Source organism: Canis lupus, chromosome 29, assembly GCF_003254725.2.
Source record: "Canis lupus dingo isolate Sandy chromosome 29, ASM325472v2, whole genome shotgun sequence".
NCBI classification, from domain to species: domain Eukaryota; kingdom Metazoa; phylum Chordata; class Mammalia; order Carnivora; family Canidae; genus Canis; species Canis lupus.
This window is the reverse complement of record NC_064271.1, coordinates 28,468,804-28,486,891: the sequence shown is the minus strand read 5'-3', so window position 1 is coordinate 28,486,891 and position 18,088 is coordinate 28,468,804. Positions and strand designations below refer to the sequence as shown.

General features: G+C 41.9%; 1 protein-coding gene across 2 annotated transcripts in view; it reads left to right on the top strand.

Annotated features, from left to right (window-relative positions):
- Nucleotides 1-18,088, top strand: part of PAG1 (phosphoprotein membrane anchor with glycosphingolipid microdomains 1) — a 137,528-nt gene that overhangs the window by 63,095 nt on the left and 56,345 nt on the right. For both annotated transcript variants that reach the window (XM_025433458.3, XM_025433456.3), the window contains 2 exons: nt 5,856-5,981; nt 13,881-13,973. The gene's annotated coding sequence lies outside the window, so the exon portion shown is untranslated. The remainder of the gene's footprint in view (nt 1-5,855; nt 5,982-13,880; nt 13,974-18,088) is intronic.

Here is an 18,088-nt window from a genome sequence, read left to right as displayed (position 1 = left end):
TCCATACCTTTGAGTGCTCTGTAGTTATTAAAAGGAAAGGTAACTCTGTATGCACTAACATGGAAAGTTCTCTAACATCCAGCAAATGAGCACAATGAAACTGTTGAACAAATCCTAGTGTAGAGATGCTTAGTATTACCCAATATGTAACAAAGAAAGAAAAAAAACCCTCTAGATTTTTATCTCTCCACACTTTTTAAAGTGTTTTACTAAAAAAATAATAATAAGTGTTTTACTCAACTCTAAGTGTATGTACCTTTAGGGAAGGAAGTGGGATTGGGACAATAAGGTGAAAAGGAACTTTCATTTTTCATAATAGGCCTTTCTGAATTCTGTGAGCCTTCTCAATAAGCATGTATTACAACAAAACTGAAAATTTACTGTAACAAACACTCAAAGTTGTAGAACCTATGAGATTTGGTGAGTAGGTGAATGTGCTAAACAGCAGGGTGGAAGGGAAAGGGGAAAGTGAGGAACAGATTGGAAGGGGTGAAATGGGGAGGATACATTCAAAACCCCTCAGAAACAAAAGGGCAACATTTTAAAGAGAGATTTTTTTTTTTTAATAAAAAAAGCAAACAAAAAAGAAGGGATAGAGGGGCACATGGGTGGCTCAGTTGCTTATGCGTCCAACTCTTGATTTTGGCTCAGGTCATGAAATCAGGGTGGTGAGATTGATTGAGCCTGACGTCAGGCTCTACACTAGGCTTAGAGCCTGCTTATGATCTTCACTCTCCCTCTGCACTCCCCCTGCTTTAAAAAAAAAAGAAGAAGAAAAGAAAAATGAAGGTATGAATCTTACTGCAACAAAGTTCTAGGGGTTACAGTTTGAGAAATAGGATTTCTACATTTTCAGCTCCAGTTGGCAAAGCCCTTCACCATGAGAGTGGAGAAGCAGAGCATCATGAGCTGAGAGTTGGTTGCAGAAACTAGTGTCATCCCCAGAATCATTTCTCCTGAAGAGCGTAGAAGGCCGCCGGAAACAGTGCTAGCCATCTACAGATTGCAGATAAAATAACGAACACTCAGAGATGGGTGCATATCTGTGGAATGTGAAGGAAAAGTTTCCCCTTTAACTCATGTGTTCCTCTCACTCTTCCTTTCTCTCTTCCTTCCATTACCCCTTCCTCTCTTGCACACTCACGCGCCCCACACACCCACGTCCGTGATACAAATCTGCCAGGCTGAAAACAAAGTTAAAAGAAAAGGAACTAATAGAAGACCGTGGCATCCAAATCAGATAAGCACCTCCAAATGATGATAAGGAAAGAAATCTTCTGCCAGAAACTTTATGTGCAAATTTTGTGGCCCAGTTAGCATCAAAAAAGTGATAGGTAATATTAACACAGCAGAAAGCTTGAAAAACAAGTGGCAATAGTATTTCCAACATCTGCTTTTACTTACTGTTTATGCCCAGAACACTTTCATCTGCAGTATTTCATGGAAGCCTCATTGAAGTAGAGAATGCTTCTATCTCTTTATGGAAAGGAGAACTGAGTCTCAGAAATGGGCAAGAGAGTTAGTAGCTAGGTCTCAGAGCAAATCTGCTAACATCTCCACCGTCTTTTGTGTGCAAGACTCTCTTAATGCCTCATATCCCTGCTCCCACGCTGATTTGTCTCTCAGGCCACCTTTTGAGTCATTATCCTTTAAAAACTTGTGTTGTCAGCTGTCCTAACTTTGAAGAATCACAGAAGTTAACAAAGTATATTAATTCATGTCATTTATTGAGTGGAGTGGTCCTTTGAACAACAACAAAGAGCTTGGTGGAAAAAAAAAAAAAAAAGGAGATAGATGGTGCCCTTTTGCAGGAGCCAAGCAACAGCTTACAAAATAAGAATGTAGCATTTAATTCCAGAAATAATTGTTTCATTACTCATGATGCTAAACATAGGGGGCACAATCATAAGCCATGAGCTGTGAAAGGAGGACCATAGAAATGGGTTCTGTTTTAGCCAGGCGCTGAGGAGGTTATTTCCCTCCTAGAGCTACAGATACTGGTTACAGTTGTTCATATGAAGAAAGAGCTGTGAACTGTTTCACTAATTCATAGCATGTAAACCCAGCTTCTCCATCTGAAGGAAGAGAGCAGAGAAATTCTCACTACCTATACTACCTGCAAGAGGTAGAAGTATAGTAAGGAAGTCATCCACTAATAGATGTTCACTTTTTAGAAGTTTCCAGACATGACCCTCCTCAGCTGCAACCTTCCCCTCAAAGTCATCAAAAAGCTACAATGTGCACATGGGAGTGGGAAGGTAAATTAGCACCTGAAATAAATTGAGGGCCACAGCAGCCCCCCACTGAGAGTTCCCTGGCCCCCTCCAAGGACCACAGTCCTGGGCTGAGACCTGTCTCCCCCGCGGCGTCCCTTTCAAAGAACATAAAGATCTGACAAATGGCAGAGCAAGTCTCTGGTTGCTCATTCTATTAGGTCTGAGGTTAGTTTTGCTACAGCGCACCTTTCTTATTCTTTCCTCTATGGTGGTTTCGTATAGATTTCCTTGCCTCTACTATTTCTTAACTATAGGATAGTTACCATGGCAACACCTGTTGATGGCAGACAAAAAATGTAATTCTGCAGTGAGGAAGCTGCTTCTGTATTTCTTGCTTCTGGCTCTCACAGTTAGATTTGGGGGATGTTTTTGTTTCTTTCTAGGCTTGTAAGGTGACATCAGTTTCTCCATTTGGGCTGATTAATATGGAAATTGCTCTTAGCTCTTTCTGTGTTATATGCTAAGATACAACCTCTGGGAGCATTTGTTTTCTGGTGATTTTTACCAACTATAATAGAAATTGTGTCTTTGTCCAAGGGAGTTCATATCTTTAAAGCCTGAGGGTTTTTTCTCCTTTTCTCTCATTTTTGTCTTCCCATTCCTCTTCCTTTTTTACTTGATCAGTTAGATGGGCTTGTGTTCCTTCTTTGACCAGACAAAAGGCCACAGTAGCTGAGCCCAGATCTCAGGCTCACTTAAAATGCCATTAGTCTGGAAATCAAACAAACAATGAAGAAAATAAAACCTGAGTTGTACATCATGCCAATTAGTTATGCAAGGCAGGTCCACGGGAATATGTTCTAGATATTGAATGAAGAGACTTAAAAAAAATCAATATGCTAAAGGGCAGTCATGTGTTATCAGTTGCTAGTATCTTATTACAGAAACTCAGCTATATCATAAATAGTACATATTTAAACAGACATTTTGGCATGCCTGTTCTGGATATGGCAGTGTAGTAGAATCTTTGGATGAGACTAAAAAAAAAAAAAAAAAAAAGTACCAACCCTGAAGCCAAATCTGAGAATGCACACAGGTAGCATACATGACACATGATGAAGCCACTGCCATAGAGCAGATGGTAATGAATGAAAAGTGGCCTGGGTTATGTCCATGGCTCAGACCCTAAAGAGCTGTGTGATCACAACTGGGCACTGGTTTCCTTATTGCTAAAATTAGTTGAGCTAAAATATTGTGGGTTTGATTTTAACTCTAAAGTTATATTTAACCCAACTCAACCAGGCGCAAGTGCTAAATGGTGGAACACTGAAAAGGGAATGAGGGCAGAAATTGAGCATGAATTTTGAGTGACTTTTCAATGACCAAGAAAAGCATAAATTAAGCAAGAGGAGGAGTTGAAGAAATGTGAATTGATCTGTTATATCAATCTAAATATAATAGTCCCAGTAAAGTAAAAAATTCCTTAGGAGTTTTGGTCTGTCCAAATTCTCAAGGAGCCCTTTCAAAACTTTCCTCATGGGCAGCCCGTGTGGCTCAGTGGTTTAGCGCCACCTTCAGCCCAGGGCGTGATCTTGGAGTCCTGGGATCGAGTCCCATGTCGGGCTCCCTGCATGGAGCCTGGTTCTCCCTCTACCTGTGTCTCTGCCTTTCTCTGTGTCTCTCATGAATAAATAAATAAAATTTTTAAAAATAAAACTTTCCTCACAACTAAAAAAAGATATTATTAAAAGGAAGTTATTCTACTTTATGTTGTTTTGGTAATTATTCCCTTAATTATTTTTTTAAAGATTTATTGATTGATTGATTGATTTATGAGAGACACTGAGAGAGGGAGGCAGAGACATAGAGAGAGGGAGAAGCAGGCTCCTCTAAGGGAGCCCGATGTGGGACTCAATCCCAGATCCCAGGATCATGCCCTCAGCCAAAGGCAGACGTTCAACCGCTGAGCCACCCAGGCATCCCCCCTTAATTGATTATTGAAAACAGTGTTTAAATATACAAATTCTCAAAGTACCTGGGTGGCTCAGGTGGTTGGCTGCCTTTGGCTCAGGTCATGATCCCAGGGTCCTGAGATCGAGTCCTGCATCAGGCTCCCTGCTCAGCGAGGAGTCTACTTCTCCCGCTCCCTCTGCCGCTCCCCCTGCTTGTGCTCTTTCTGTCCCAGACCTCTCTTTTAGCCATTGGTACGTTCTTGGACTGTGGCTGCATACATTCCTGTCTTCACAGGGTATTTTTCTTGTATATGTTTCTCTGTATCCAAATCTCCCCCTTTTATAAAGACACTAATCATAATAGTTCAGGAGCCTACTTTTCTCTGTTCTTCCACTAATTTTATCTGTAATGATCCTATTTCCAGATAAGGCTACATTCATTAGGACTTCAACATGTGAATTTTGGGGAAGACACATTTCAACCCATAACAGGCTCAAAAATGTGGCACACAGTCATTTGTATTCACACATGCAAAGTACAGTATTCCAAATGTAGCCAGCCTGCAGAAAAGATGCAGCTCAGTAGAGTGGAGTCCACCATGATACCTTCAGTTCTTCTGAACATACCATGTCTTACAAATCATCATGTAGCAAATATTTATTTACAGAGCATTGATAGTACATTATTAGGTGCACATTATTTCCATTGGAATGAATCTCCTTGACTTTCCCTGGGATGCTGAGACACTTAGTGTCTTAGAATTTCCCTAAAGTTCATGGCACCTGGGCGGCTCAGTCAGTTAAGCATCTGCCTTCGGCTCAGGTCATGATCCTGAGGTCTTGGGATGAAGCCCCATTTTAGTCTCCCTGCTCAGTGGGAAGCCTGCTTCTTCCTCTCCCTCTGCCCCTCCCCACTACTCATGTTCTCTCTCTCTCTCTCTCTCTCTCTCTCTCTCAAATGAATAAATAAAATCTTAAAAAAAAATTTCTCGAAAGTTCAACTTCGGTCATTTAGTATTTGTTTTCCATTAGAGAAATGATTGAAATGTCATACATATGCTAGCATTTCATGAAACTAGCCTGAATTCATAAGGGAATGGCCACCTGAATATGATATCAGTGGCACAGTTCTGGTGTGATATCTACAGGCAGTGTTGAAAGTCTCAGGTTGAAGAGGTCAAATGTGTATAAGTGTGTATATGCTCTCCAACTACATATATAAAATATATATTCTATTTATATACATATATAGAGATGGATATACACATATAGTCTATAATACACACACACACACACACATATATAGAAAGGGGCACTATAAAATTACTTGAGATGTAAAAATCCATCTACAAAATGCCAACCTGTGGGCATCTGGGTGGCTCAGTGGTTGAGTGTCTGCCTTTGGCTCAGGTCATGTCCTGGGATCAAGTCCCTCATCAGGCTCCCTGTGGGGAGCCTGCTTCTCCCTCTGCCTGTGTCTCTGCCTCTCTCTGTGTGTCTCTTATTATTAAAAAAAAATATATATTAAAAAAAAAAGCCAACCTACCCACCCCCAGCACATACACACACACCCTCCTACACATTCCTCCAAAACTCAGACACTTTATAGACAACAATCTTTAATAATGTGGAAAGCTGCCAGGAAAACAGCCACAGCTTAAATATATCCCCCCTTTTGACCTCACAGGCGGAGCCGTTGCCCCAGGCCAACACAAACAACACAGCCAGTTCTGCAGAACTTTAAGCAGGAGTGTGAGGGAGAGCTCTTTCTGTCCTGAACTTACTCTGCAATCTGCAGCTGGGACTTCTAACAGTAAGTAGATTTCTATGAATTTTGAGGTTTCTCAAAAGCCCACTTAAGCAAACTTCAAGTTAGTGAAGGGAAGTTAGTTAGGGAAGAAGAAGTCATCCTGGCTTGTGCCCCTTCCCCACCCATATGTACACACCCATGCAGCAACTTCCAGGAAATCTCAGTGATCATGGATTCTCCAGCTCCACTGTCCCTTGGGTGATCATAAGACTAGAGAAAACAGAAATTACCCCTCACTGGGAAACGTCTAAAGGCCCATCCGAGGCTCTGTGATAGGGAAGTGTGCCAAGTGGCTGCCCAGTCAGGTACCCACCAAGAGGCAAAGACAAACCAAAGCTCTAGGGTCTCTGAATGGCAGCTTAAGTTGCATCCCAAAAGACAGCTTCTCAGATAAAATAGAGTGGGGGGGACTGGAGTAGTGTTTACTTTTTGTTTCTAGCAAGGAAATACCACTAAAAGATGAGTAAGGAAATGAATGAATGAATGACCTCTTTCATTGCCCTGTTTATTTATTTATTTAGAGATGTATTTATTTTTTTAAAGATTTTATTTATGTATTCATGAGAGACACACAGAGAGAGGCAGAGACACAGGCAGAGGGAGAAGCAGGCTCCCTGCAAGGATCCTGATATGGAACTCAATCCCAGGACCCCAGGATCATGACCTGAGCTAAAGGCAAACACTCAACCACTGAGCCACCCAGGCATCCCTATTTATTTTGAGAGAGAGAGAGCAAGTGTGGGGGTGGGAGAGGGAGAGGGAGAGAGAGAGAATCTCAAGCAGATTCTCCGCTGAGCAGGGAACCAAAAGTGGGGCTCGATCTCATGACCCTGAGATCATGACCTGAGCTGAAACTAAGGGTTGGAAGCTTAACTAACTGAGCCACCCAGGTGGGTGTTCCCATGTTTATTTACATTGCCTAAAGAAGGATGTTTTTAAATATTTATTTTCCTACCAATTCATTTATTAGTAAGTAGGGGAGTCAATTTATGTATTTCTGTCACTACAGCAACATTTAAGTTCCAGAGCTAATCTTTTTATTGTTAGTGTTTGTGGTCCTTTGCTTTATGTTTAGATGCCTGAGAAGCATGCAACTCTCCCTAAATACATCGAATTTGCATATTATAAACTATTCTGTCTTTTGTTAGGAATAAAGGATTTTTTTTTCCTATTCAGCACTTTGGTTATTTTGATATTTTGTCTATTAATATTGAAACTGCAAGGAATTCAAGTCCAAGCCTTGCTTGAGATGCATGCTCACAGATAAGGCTTATGGGAAATAGTGTCATTTTAGGCCTCTTTCCAAGTAACACTCTTATAAAAAGCAGGTTTTTGCTAATAAAATGTCATTTGTTAATAACTCCATGTGTGTATTATAACTGTATCTATGCTTACCTGGGTTCTGTATATCGTAGATAGTATGAGGATATGTGGTTAAAGAATTTTTATCATCAGCTCCCCAGAATTCAAGAAAAATATGTTCCCCTTGGAAAGGGGATTATTTTTATTAAACCACACCATTTAAGAGGATTTTCAGAAAGAATTATTTTCCCAGTGTCATACTTACATCTTTTTGATGCCTTTTTTTTTTTTTTTTTTTTACTTTCATCTTATCTTCATAGTGGCCTCTTTTTGGTACCTCTGAACTTTCTTTCCTTGCCTCTTCCATTTTACTGTTCTTAGTAAAGAAAATTGACTCCCTGAAAATACTCTTTTCTTAATGGACTGTTGCTTCGCGGACCTCAAGGATTTCAGCTGTTAGGATGTGTGAGAAATGAGGCAGGAGATATCAGATGGCATGAAAGCTGGAATCTTTCCGAAAATCCCAGGAAGGCTGGAAGTGTGAGCAAAAGCAGCCAGGGCAGGCGGGGGTAGGGGGTTGGGGTGGGGGGGGAAGCATGGAAGAGAAGAGAGCCACAGCTGGGAAAGCTGGCAAGAAAAAATGGCCAGAAAATACAAGGGAGCCTCACAAGGAGAGAAGTGTAGCCCAAGAAGTCGAGAATCCGGAGATGAGGGAGAAAGAAGCATCCGTTGTAAATTACGGTTTTCCAGTATGGTTCAGGACATCAGTGACATCCAGATACATTGACATGAGCTACCCTTTTAATTGCTTTACCATTGAGCATATTCAGTCTTACTTTCTTGCATGATTATGGCAAAGGACTTCAATAGTCATTGAAATTTTAATGGGAGGAAATGTCTGTGCTTTGCGATTGGACTCTATTCTATTGACAATTTACTAGACCCATCATAGAATTCAGATGGATTAATAAGAAATAGCATGCATTACTTTATAGATATATTTATGGGGTTTTTATACCCAAAGTGTATCAAATTGCTAACATTTATCATTTGGACAAATAGGGGATGTGTGTAATTAGCTAGATTAATAACTGACTTAGTATGTATATCCAGAGGGAACTGATTAATAAATTGCTATCTTCCTAGAGAAAGGTTTCTGGTATTTGAACCAAATCCTGTGCTAGCCGACATTAGGCCTCACTTGGGTACAGCTATACAAATTCATGGCCCAAAGCTGGGAGAGATGGCTAATGTCATAACAAAGGAGAGAAACAGAATTCGAGAACATCTTGACATTTAACGCAGTGACCCAGATCTAAGAGGCAGAAATGGCACAGGGATGATGTAACCACCTCACCATCATCACCACCAATTAAATGGCAAAAAGGCAGTAGGAAAGATTTGGCTTAGCAGCATCATATATGAAAGAAAGTTAGATTTTGCTTTAGTCAAGTGTAAGATTCATACATCCCAACAGTCTAACGTAGCTGGTGAAAAAGTCTTCTATGATCGCAGGTTTTCTAAGTAAGACTATAGTATTTACACGGACACAAGTACGTGTTTCCTGTTCTCCTCTTCACTGATGAAGTGCTACTTCATCTGGAGTGAGGGCCTTTGAGCATGGTCATTTGGAAGCGAACAATCAAAAATTGAAAGCATTAGCCACCCTGTGTGCCACCTGCATATCTCCTCCCGCCTCCCATGTTTCTTCCCCAGTCATTCCTCTCGCATGTATCATCATGCCCTCCCCAAGTCTGAGCTTGTTCTCACTAAAGCAGGAAACACTGAAGATGTTTCAACCCAGCCTCCAGGGCAATGGAAGACATCTCTCATTGTGTTCTTTCTGTGTCTTGCCCACAGTACATCTTGCTCAGTGCTTGCTGAATTGTTTGTTGAATTTTAATCTCCCATGCTGAGAATGGTATTGCCCCACTGCTGACGACTGGGATGACCAGTGCTGCATTCCAGGTGGCCCTTATTGCCACCCAAGTGTAGGATCTGGTATCTCAGGAATGACTTCCAGATTTCTATGGTACTCACTCCTTGACCATGCAAGTTTCAGCTCTTTCTCTTCCTATGTATCTAAATGTCTGGGACTGAGTGTCTATTTTGGGTACCATGGTCTTTCTTGATCTTGCCAGGAGATCTTTTCAAGAACTGTAGCTCTTACCCTGAATCACTGCCCAGTGGCCAGAGTCTATAGCTGTGATTAGTCTCCAGGATGAAAATGGACCACAGTCCTGAGTTCACCAGCTCCCTATTGCCTCCCTATAATATCTGGTCCACAAGAATTCCTCTAGCACTATCACCAAAACCCACATAAGGGTGATTTCCTAAATGATATCAAGGTTACCTTGTCCACTGGATGTTGTGCTTGGTTACTGGGCTGCTTTCTTCAGTTGGGCTTTGTAGCTGAAGCAGGCTCTTAGCCTGCTCTGCTGTTGTGACCATGCCTGGCCAGGGCCTAGCTCTCTTCTTCTTACAGCCTGTGTGCTTTTTTGAGTTAGGGTAGCTGGTACTCAGAACTATATTCTTTGAAATGGAGAAGGGGAGGCTCAAGGGCAGGAAAAGAAGAACTTCTTTAATTCGGTGTCTTTGAGTCTTTGAAAAGTTGCCATGTAGGGAAATTATCGGACTTGTTCCATATGGCCCTAGAAGTTAGATCCAGGACCCCAGTGAGGTTGAAGCCACTAAGTCACTGTGTGAAAAAGAACCTTCCTTACCCCAGCTCAAATCTAACAGCATTTCCCAGAGACAGAAACGAATTCCTCCTGGGAGCCCTTCATTATGGAAGGGAATCCTAGCACAGGCTCGATTAACAGATCATGTTGGTTTGTTTCCACTGCAGCATTAATAAAAGATAGTATTTATTTGGATGGTGTTTGCATGTGTGATATGTTACTGCGGTCACACGCCAATCATGAGTGCCCTGCAATCCTGCTCCTTTCCTTGTCTTCAGGGACTGCAAGGGAGAGCAGTTTTATTATATAGCACTATCCTCAAATCTACTCTGATTTTTTAAAATCAATTCACTCATTCAGTAATAAATATTGAGTGATTATTATATAGTAGGCGTTGTGATTCATTCTGTGCTTAGTACCTTTAGCTGTTATGTTTAACCAAGTCCTTTCTATATACTTATAACCTGGATGTCACAGACATTGTAGAAAGTGTTCAAGTATCAAGTGGGGTTGTTTTGTAGGTCACCTTTAAGTTTCTTTTACATTTGAAAATCCTTAATTGAGCTTCATGATTCTGGTCTCACAGTGAGTGGATAACCTGCCTCCAAGTATAGTTTTTAAAAGTCAAACATGAATTTGGAGTTGGGTTACTTGAGTCTCTGCTACCCAGTCCCCGTAGTTATCTACTCAGATAGCAGGGGGATATGCTGTCAACATCACTCTATTTCCCTAGAAGGGACTGTAAGGACATAAGTTTAAAAACCAAAAAACCACTCCCCTTCCTACTCAGCAGTGCCAGCTGGGGGTTGGGTCAGGCCATCTGTCAGGTGCATATCCCAACCCTCAGGGTCCCAGTGGCCCAGAAATTGAACTCTATGTCAGTTTTTCTGAGTGGCTTTAGCTAGAATAAGCCTTCAAGTTAGCAAAGCATCATGAATTACCAGAGTTCACTCTTGAGCCTTCTTATGAATGTCATCATCTGTGTTAAGAACCTGCTAACAGTCCTAATGAAAATTCTGTCAGTGAAGTAGGTATGGAAGAAACAGTGCTGAGTTTGGCATTCCACTGACATAGCATATGCAGTGGGGGGAGAGGGGGTCATATTTGAGTAGACGCCTCACTTCTGAAGTTCCATTCAGTGGAAAAAGAAATCAACATGGAAAGCATGGGATTTCTCTTTGATTGGATCAGTCATCATCCTTACGATGCTTGTTGCCATGTAGACTTTTTGATTATGGCCATTCTATGGGGGATGAAATGGTATCTCATGTCATTATGGTTTTGGTTTGCATTTCCTTGATAACTAATAATGCTGAGCATCTTTTCATGTGCTCATTGGCCATTGTATATTTACTTTGAGAAATATCTATTCAGATGTTTTGCCGATTTTTGATCAGATTGTCTTTTTATTATTGAGTTAATAAAAGTTCTTTTATATCCCAGATAAAAGTCTTCTATTAGATATGATTTGCCCAGATTTTCCCCCATTCTTTGGGTTGTCTTCACTTTCTTAATAGTGTCCTTTAAAGCATGAATATGTTTAGTTTTGATCAAGTCCGATTTATCAATTTCTTCTTTTGTTGCGTTTGCTTTTGGTGTCATATATAAGACTCCACTGCCAAATATGAGCTCATGAAGATTTGTCCCTATTCTTTTTTCTGAGAGTTTTGTTGTTTTAGCTTTTAAATGTAGATTTTGATTCTTTCTGATTTAGCTTTTATATTGTCTGAGTTGAAGACCCAACTTCATCCTTTTGCATGAAAACATGCAACATGGCTATCCAGTTGTCCTAGATTTTTTGGTTGACTGTTTTTCCCCATTGATTATTTGGCACCCTTGTCAAAAATTAATTGGCCATAGACATACAGGTTTATTTCTGGGTGGTACATCCTATTCCATTGATCTTTAGGTTTATCCTGTTCCAGTACCACACTGTCCTGATTACCTTGTTTCTTTGAAATATTTTTAAGTCATGAAATGCATATTCTGAAAATGCAAAACTATGTACCACTTTTATGTTATTAAAATAACTGTCAGGTTATGTGCTTAATTTTCAAATTAGACTCTTTACTCCATCTAGTAATAGAGAAGCATCTGCAAACATATTATTTCTAATACATATTAATAAGATTTGGCATTTTAAGAAAAAATATTCTTCTCATTATTTTTTTTCTGTAGCAGTTTGATTTAGATAATCAAATCTTGCTTCTATTTCTAACAAATTCAGGAGAGTTCTCTGGGACCGACCATGGAGATATAGGGAAGTGGAGATGTTTACAGTTGAAATCCACATCTAAATATATCCTGGCAGGGTTTCAGGAGGAGGTTTGTTTTAAAATCTAATGAAAGAGCAAAAGGTGGTTTGGGAAAGGCTCCTGTCTGCAAAGCCCTCACCCAGTGAAGCTGCCCTGCCCTCTCAGTTTGCATGATTGACAGTGGAAAGACCTGGAATCTGATCGGAAGAAGACAGCCCATGATTGTGTGTCTTATTCTGGTCTTTATAGGCATATTAAAGAAAAATAATAATAATAGCTGAATGCAGTGGCAAACAAAAGGTGGCCATTTCTCACTTGGTAACTGTCAGGGAGACAATAGATGTACCTTGAGATAATACAAATAATCTGCTGACTCTGCTATGGAAGAAAGCAACATACAGTCTAAGATCATATGTCTCCTAATAATAGAACATCACTAGATGCAAATCTAGAAGGCTCGTGTTGTGTTCAGTTTTTTATATTCAAACAGGAATATAAAAATTGTAGGAATTGTATCTCTGTTAAAATAGTTGAGAAGTTCTGAATCTTAGTTAACAGCTAGGATATTCCCCTTAGGGTGTAAGCTCACCCTGTCATTCATTCCATCCTCTTCCCCTACTCCCTCTCCTGCTGCACTTATTATGGTGCCTTACATCAGAGGTTCAGCATAGGACATATTTGTTAGAGGATGGGAAAAGATGTGGAGAGGAAAGGGGAACAGAGGAAAGGCTGGGCACCAAAACTAGAACAAAGCCATGGATGGGACCGAAGTACACTGATTCCCACAGTGGAGTGGGTGAAGAAACAACTTGGGATCAAGGGATCTGCATGTCAGGTCACACAGTTCATGCTGTGTGCACACATAGGGCTGGGGACGCATTGCAGAGGCAGATGGGGAGAGAGAACCTTAAGCAGGCTCTCTGCCCAGCATGGGGCCTGGTGTAGGGCTCTATTTCACCACCCTGAGGTTATGACCCGAGCCAAAATCAGGAGGGGGACTCTTAACAGACTGAGCCACCCGGGTGCCCCGAAGATGCTCCTTTTAATAAGACATTCTCAGGTGCCTGGGTGGCTTAGTTGGTTAAGCATCTGCCCTGTTTAATTCAGGTCATGATCCTGAGGTCCTGGGATCGAGACCCGCATCGGGCTCCTTGCTAAGTGGAGAGCCTGCTGCTTCCTCTCTGTCTGCCTGCCACTCACCTTGCTTGTACTCTCTCTCTCTGTCAAGTAAATAAAATCTTCTTTTAAAAAAAAGACATTCTCATAATTAAATCATAGCTTACTTTATTTAAAAGCATAAATACTCTTCAAATAAATCACTTGTTTTATTCCAAATTTGGGTAACAGATATTTGAATTTTAATATTAACCGTGCAATGGCACATAGATTTATTTATCGTAGTATTAGGAAAAATATGGAGAGAGCAAAAAAATTGATGGGTGTTTGATCAGACATTAATTTTTATGTTAGAGAAATTTTTTTATTTATTTACTATTTGTTGCTGCTCCTCGACTTTGCAGCTTGCTTTGCTCAGGAAGGAATAAAAAGCCTCAGTGTTTGGCCTTAAATTTGCCAGCGTGCTTTACAACGAACTGGACACGTATCTTTCGCAGTCTGTATCCATCTGCCTTTTTTCCCCTAATTTTCTTTCTCTTTGGTTGCAGGCCAAGAAGGAAGAGAGGACTCTCACCACAGCATTTCAGAGGGAGTACATTGCCAGAGCTTTGATTTCTTATTTGGACAAACGTTTCTCCAAGGTAACTATTACCGATGCACAATAAGGGGGACCCATCCTTAGAATTCGCAGACTGCGGTGGTGCCACACACAGGCGTGATTGTGCCGTCTAATAGGAGCCTAGGGTGCTGTGAAAGAGGGAGGGAGAGAAGAAGACCGAACAGTGGGGACATCCTGCTGGCCTCCTAAACGTGTTACCCGGAGAATGCCATCAGAATCTGGGAGCTCACCGAGTCGTACTACACATGTGTGGGAGGAAAGGGGAGGCTGTACTTCCCTCTTCGTGTTAATCTCTCTCTGGCATTCACGAAAACAATAGCTAGTGTGGTTTGATTATTAAAAAGAACCCCAGCATTTTGTCTTCTATGGGGAAAGCGTGGTGCAATTCTCAGAGGTTACAGTAAAATCTGTGCTGTATGCATGTCATAGAGGGAAAGGAAAGGGAATCATGATATTTTATACCAACTAAGACTTAAAAATGTGGAAGATTGTAAAGAAATCCATGCTTTCCTTTCATGAAAATACCACTTTGTGAGGCTGTGGTTGGGTTGGTGACAAATACTTCATGAAGTTCCTGTTTTGGAAAATCCTATCCTTAACGCCTTTTCATGAATATGAGAGAGAGAGAGAGAGAGAGAGACAGACAGACAGACAGACAGACACCTCAAAGAGAAGTCTGTCAGCATCATAACTGTATGTTTCAGGGGAGTAACTCCGGGCGCTTTCTTTATGAATCGTAAGCTTAGTGGGAATAAAGGCTTAACAGAGGCAGCTGAATTCATAGTCAGCTTTAGCATTCATGAATCGGCTGCCAATATTTTAACACAAATTGCTGTGTCATTTCTATGAAGCTCCCCTGTTGCTACTCAGTCTGTAGCCAAAAGCCATTTTTGCTTAGCCCTGAAATTACATCTGATAAAACTGCCTCCTTCCTTCCTGATAGAGATACCCAAGGACACAACCCACAGAAATGCACAAATATATGATCCAATTGAAAAAAAAAAAAAAAAAAACTTGTCAGCTTTCTCTGTTTAGCAGCTAATATATGGCTGACATGACCTAGTCCTTAGCTTGCTAGAATGCACTTTCAGATTGGCAAGGGGCGAGTAATGCTTTCCTCATCAGTCCTCATCCTAGTTGTTCTTTTCTGAAGGGTCTGGGTGGGGGGAATGGAGGCTGTACATTAGAGGAGAATTTTGTGATACTATTCATTGTCTGTTCTGACAGAGAAGACATTGTTTGTTCACTGTAATAGGCTTGGCAGGAATCTGTGCTGTGCATACAGAATGGGGGAACAGCAGTGGAGAATCTCAAAATCCGAAGCAAGAGATTAGCTTAGAGATTTTTTTTTTTAAATACTTTAAAGCTTCTCATTGCTGTAGGTGCAAGTCATAATTTAGGGAAATAGTTGTCCTTCAAGTGATAGTTTCCTTCACCTTGCATTATGCGTGTATTACATTAAAAAAAGGCTTCAAGACAGCGGTGTGCTTATCGAACTACTATAGTAACAAGAATTACAATCATGAAGTTTATAAACACACCAGACCTGCTTGGCGATCGCTCCCTGTGCATTAGTATTCATGTCAGTGTAAATGAAAAACAACCTATGCACCTCGTCTGGTGATTCACAGAAGCAAGTGTGAGCTGCCTAAGGTAAGAGAAAAAAGACACATTAAATGATAGGCTTTGAGATCAGCAGTACACTGTTAGGGACAGTGTGAGAGGGTGCCATGCCCCAAATGTCCAGAATTTTAAATTCAACTGTGAAAGTGAAGATTCAAACGGATGTGCTAGCCCTTTCTTGGAAACCAAACTGGCAGAGATGTAAAACGAGACTGAAGCTCAGTGTTTCTGCTGCTTAAGAAGCAGAAACACCCCACTTCCTTGCTAACCTCCCCTCCCCACCTGGCACAGGAACTGTGTGGTGTGATGGTCCCAGGAGCCCCAGGCATCTGGGGATTTCACGTGTGTGCATGTGTGTGTGTTGCACTAGAGCAGAAAATGATGTCAGGCTGCAGGCTGCTGTGTTCGCAGAGCACGTGAGCTAGACCAGGGGAGCTCCAAGAGCAGGTGTGTGGGCCCATTCCCAGCCGAGTCCAAGGGCCTGTCGTCCTTATGGCTCCAAGAGAGATTTACCATATCCCCCAGTCTTGGCTTGTATTTATGAGAACTCCCTGTATATTTTTGTAAGAACTATGTAATATAAATTAAGACATTTCTAAAATTACAGCTGCAATGATGTCGGTGTATAGGCGGTCATTAGATTATTGCAGACCCTTCTCGGCTTTCTATGTGACCTGTGTAAGGATCAGCCTTAGACACCTAAAGCAGATCTTTTACTCTGCTGCTTAATAATACCATCCAGGTACCATTATTTGCTTCATTTTTAAATTTCTCAGTCTTTTAAAATGTGTTTAGCAGTCTTTTTAAAGACATGTTTGTGTAACCTCTTAAAAATACGTAAAATATAGATGGTGGTATTTTCCAGTAAAAACCAAAGGAACCAAGTAAAATTAACCAAGATGTTACAAAACTGTTTCCCTTTATTGCTTCAATAAATTGGTGCATTTATTTGGTCGGTTTTAAAAGTAGTTTTTATGTTATCATTTCTAACAGCCAAGTTGATGGCTACTAAGGGAGGAAAAGCAGAGGTGGGGCGGGTCCCTACTGCTCCTGCAGGGGGCTGGGGACGGGCAGGCCTCAGAAGACAGTTTGCAGGGTAACTGCTGGCGTGGCTGTGACTTGACGGCCCTGTCTCCCATACTGCCTTCTTGTTCCTGTTCTCCCGGAACCCTGGTAACCACTGTACTGGAGACCCGGTCATTAGCATGCACTAGTGACACCCGGCTCTGCGGAGCGTGGACCTCAGCCTGCCAGAAAGCAGTGGGAGCTCACAGGCTGCTCCATCAGCGGGTGCACCTCTAGGGGCCGAACCCTCGCCTGGTCTGGCTTCATTCACATCCTGGTAACCAGGAGACAAGGACTATCCTTGTCTTAAAATGACGAGTCGCCAAGGGCTTGTTTCACCAGTTCCAGCTCATCTTTGTCTACTGGGAAAGGAGGCACATACCAGTGGAGAGAAATTGGGAGTAAACGCTTAATGACACTCTTTTATTTAACAAACACTTAAACTGCACCAACTGTGAGGCAAGCAGTTGTCTAAATACTTTGCAGATATTAACTCATGTAACCCACTCTCCTTCCCCACCACTGCTACCATTATTATGATTCCCATTTTACTGATGAGGAAACTGAAGCTCAGAGAGGGTAATTTGTCCTGGGTTCCACAGGTGGTGAGAGTGGATCACATGTGCGCTGGGGCTGTCTGCCCTAGGGTCTAGGCATTAGGTCCCTGTGCACCCCATCGCAGACCCCTCTTGTACCAAGAACAGAATTTGCTTAACGATCTGTCCCTTTGGGGTCTGGAAGCACACAGCCCCTTTTGGGGTCTGCCGTCAGAGAAGCACACACGGTGGGTTACATTGCTGGTTTTCAAACTGTACACCCCTTGCCTCTTGGAGTTTACATCAGGGGAAGAAGAATTTTTAATTTGTGTCCTTCTAGTGGGTGCAGGTCAGTGGATTCCAGGCCTTGCATCCTGTGGCTGTCGGGGTGAGCTGTACTCCGCAGCATGCCTGCCCAGCATCACCCAAGCTGCACTGGGAGAAAGGCCAAGGCCATTGCTCTCCCTCTTCCTAACACTTCTTTGACTGCATGGGTCCTGTACCTTTCTGTGTGCTCCAGTCCTGGGGCCAGCAATGTTGGACTTGCCAGTATGGAGAGAAGCCACTGTTCAAGCCCATAAGTTGATAAGATGGATGTTTGACCATTCTCCTTTCTCACCTGCAGTGAGGATTTAGACAGCTGCCTTTGGGAGGTCTTGCCTTACCCCAATGTTCCCCCAAAGAGTGGTGTTTTTTTTTTTTTAAGAGTTTATTTATTCATGAGAGACACAGAGAGAGAGAGAGAGAGAGAGAGAGAGAGGCAGAGACACAGGCAGAGGAAGAAGCAGGCTCCATGTAGGGAGCCCGATGTGGGACTCGATCCCAGGACTCCAGGATCACACTCCGGGCCAAAGGCAGGTGCTAAACCGCTGAGCCACCCAGGGATCCCCCCCAAAGAGTGGTGTTAATGAGT